This window comes from Dromiciops gliroides, chromosome 4 (assembly GCF_019393635.1).
Source record: "Dromiciops gliroides isolate mDroGli1 chromosome 4, mDroGli1.pri, whole genome shotgun sequence".
NCBI lineage: Eukaryota > Metazoa > Chordata > Mammalia > Microbiotheria > Microbiotheriidae > Dromiciops > Dromiciops gliroides.
Window position 1 is genome coordinate 120,543,623 of NC_057864.1, and position 3,935 is coordinate 120,547,557.

The following is a 3,935-nucleotide window of genomic DNA, read 5'->3' on the forward strand; positions in this document are numbered from 1 at the left end:
CAAGATTGAAAGATAATGAATTGATATTCCACAGGATCCCTGTCAAGAGATCTCAAGAAAGGTCTCTAGCATGTTGTCTGCACTCCCCTATCAAGGATTTATGTAACATGGACCAGACTTTACTTTTATAAGATGAGGAGGATGGTATTACTTTTAGTTTGTACTTGTCTGGAGAGTATCCCCACCAATGATCTGACATATACCTTGAGGTTTTAAATAAGTTCAAGTAAAATTTACATACCCAAGCTTGAAACTTTACACATCCAAGAATGAAACCTTTCATTTCAGTCATACCTGATTCTCTCAACATTTTCCATGGTTACAATTAAGAGTGGGCAGTTGCTTAATGCTGTTTGAGAAGTCTAGCAAATTTAATAATTGCAATGAAAAGGAAAAGTCGGTATATATAACAAGAATGGATCTACTCTTATTAAAAATGTTCAATGACTCCCTTTCTATGAATCCCAGGAACTGAGAATTAAAAGTTATCATCAGAGTTCTTTGAGTTCAATCTTTATCTAAACAGAAATCCTTTATACAATGTTTCTGACAAGTGGACACCCACCCTTTGCTTGAATATCTTGAATGCTGAGAAATGCATTACCTTCTAAGGTACTATATTCCATTTCTTGGATAGATTTAATTGTTAGGAAGCATTTTCCTTAATTAAGATATCTACCTCCCTGTGACTTCCACCCTTTGCTCCTGTTTCTGTTTTCAGGAGTCAACCCAAACAACACTATTATTCTTCTATATGATATCCCTCCACTGTCCTCTTTTCCAAGTTAAATATTTCAGTTAACTATTCCTTCAAATAGTACTTAATAATAATAGCTAGAATTTATAAAACACTTTTTAATAAAAGATTTGTAAAGTGTTTTACATATATTATCTCAAATGATCCTTTCAAAAACCTTGGGAGGTAGATGATATTTTTATTCTCATCTTACATATGAGGAAACTGAGGCAGACAGTGGTTAAATATGTCCAGGGTCAAAGACATAGTAAATGACTGAGGTGGAATTTGAACTCAGTTATTTCCAAATCCACATCCAGCATGCCAACCACTGCTCCATGTTGTTCTTTGCTTAATGTAGCACAAACTACAGTTCTTTCACTATTGTGATGGCTTTCTTTTAGATATCCTCTGGTTTTTCAAAGTCTCTCCTAAAATCCGGTACCCAGCACTGAATACAACACTCTGATCAGGACAGAACACAATAAGACTATCATTTGCCTTACTCTGGACTCTATTTCTATCAGTGTAGCTCAAAGTCACATCAGCATTTTTGGTTGCCTCATTCCTTGCCTCGTGGAGATTACAGTTCGTTGAAACCTCCAGATCACTTTTACGGAAATGGTTTTGTAGCCATATTTTTCTTCATTTGTAAAACTGATCCTTTCTATTTCAAATATAGGACTTTGTATTTATTCCTATGAAATTTAATCTTATTATATGCAATCTCTCATTCTAGCCTTTGAACTTTATGAGTATTTCATAAAATTGCCATTGATGTTTTCATTCAAATCACTGATAAAAAATTTTGGACAGAATAGGACCAAGGAGACCTCCTTCCATCAATCTAGTAGTTGCATTGTTTGGAGTGATTGAATCAGTTCTGAATCCATGTAACTATACCAATCATCTAATCCATATTTCTCATTTTGTCTTCAATGATCATTTACTCATTAGACTTTGTCAAATAGCTTTCTGAAATGTAGATATGCTATGTCTATAGTATTTTCTTGATCTTTCAAACTAATAACTTTGTCAGAAAAAGAAATAGTGAAACTGCCTTTTTAATAATTATTGGTTCCTTTTCCAAATGCTCCAAAATTGTCTCTAGAATATTTCTAGGAATCAATGTTAAAGTCACTATTCAATTGATTTGTCCACAATTTTCCTTTTGGTAAATCAAAACAATATCTATCCATGTCCAGTACTGAAGCTCTTGTTTAATTTTCTACTATTGTTCAAAGATAAACAACACTGGTTCAGTGATCACCATGTGTTTCATCATTCTGGGGAGGAGAGCATTTGGGCCTTGTGACTTGGTATTTCTTACCATTTCTTCCTTTATCTTGGGTCCCTGTTTCGTGTTGAACAACTGATTTTGTATTACCCTTCCCACTTTAGTTTATGTTCTTTTTCTTTGTACAAAATAACAACACAGACACCTAGAAATAAAATGAATTGAATAATTCAGCTGTCTCTCTTTTATCTGTCTAAAATTTTTAAAATACAGTTTTTATAGTAATTTTATAAGTTTATTTCATTTTTAATCCCATGACTTCCATTTGAACTATTTGATACTGGGATTATTATCCTTTTTTATAGCTAGGAAAATTGAAGTCCAAAGATAATGGTATACTCAGGTCCCTTGAGGCTCAGTCCCATATTCTTGCCACTGGATTATACTCTTCTTACCTTTCAAGATCTAAAACCAAAGGAGCTTTTGGTGGAAACTTATTGGAATTCTCTTTATGGTCCTACAATGTTAAATGAACTCGCAATGAAAGGTTTGCAGTCCTAGTTTCCTGAAGCTCTGGGAGTGCAGTTACTTTGTGGACAGAATGCCTGCAGCTGTCAGAGCAGTACTTTCTGGAATACGCCAACAATTTTACAGTTCAAGACCAGATGTGGATGAAATTGTTGACAAAAAGAGGGGTCACAAGGTCAAATGCAGATTTTTCCATATCAGTTTTAAAAATGTCTTTCCTGATTAAGGCAAAGGCAGTATTTATATATTTCTTGAGGAAGGTACTGGGGTATTTGGTCAGGCAACAGAAGCTAGCATAATTCATTCCAGGTTAGAAAAATTGTCCATGAGGCACAGTGTTTGATTCATATGTGTGGGGTTTTTTTAATGTGTGTTTGAAAAACATTTTGGATAAGTACTGTGGGAATCACCCTCCCCAGAATGTTGGCATATCAGTCTAATGCCATTAATGGAAGCAGGGGGGTATTGAATGGCATGCTTGCCAACAGAAAAAGCCTTTTTAGTCAATCTTATTTCAGCTGGTGTCTCAATTTCAGCCATTTCACAGGAGCAAAGTTAGATCATCCAGGGCTCAGCAGAGATGTTTTTTAGGGAGAGGACACCCTTTTTTCCTCTTGGCCTTCATCTTGTAGGTTCTGAACTCAGAGTGGTTGATGAGTGGTGCCGTTCTGCATGGAAGAAAATGGGGAGCGTAAGCTCCAGCTTCCTCTTTCAGAGAGTCACAGGAAAGAGCTGTGGTTCTGGAGAACCTCCAATGCTCATTCTTTTCAAAATGAAGAACCTTGAAATTCAGTCTCCAGTATAAAATGACTCAAATGAAATTCCAGTTTCCTATCCAGAAAAATTACAAGGCAAGAGAAGTTTTAGGGTTTCTTTCCCAATTCTGCCAGATTAAATAGGCCATTACCAAATATTCCCAAGCAATATTGAATTCAATTAGTGTCTGGGTAGCATACCATTATCTCACATATAAGAGAGAAAGCATATACTTCCTAGTTTAAGCTTTCCATAAAGTTACTTCTGCCTTGTTGAATAAATGGCTGCTCAACAGCTCGAAAGAATAAGCTTTTTAGAATTATAGGATGCTAGAACTGAATCTTAGAGATCATCTAGTATAAGGGTTTTTAACTTTTTTCTGTGTCATGGACCCTTTTGACCTTTGTACTGCCTTTGCTTATAAACTCCTTCTAAGAATGATGTTTTAAAATTCATAATATTAAATACATAAGATTAAAGGAACACAAGTATACTAAAATCAATTACCAAATAAAAAATAAGTTCACAGTCTCTAAGTTAAGAATATCTGGTTGTTTACTTTATGGAACAGAAAATTCTCCTGAGAGAAAAAGATACTTCTAAAGAGTATCTCTTGGGAGCTCTCTTTCATGCTGACATGTTCACTTGATCATTTTCATTTCATATGTGGCTTTGGGT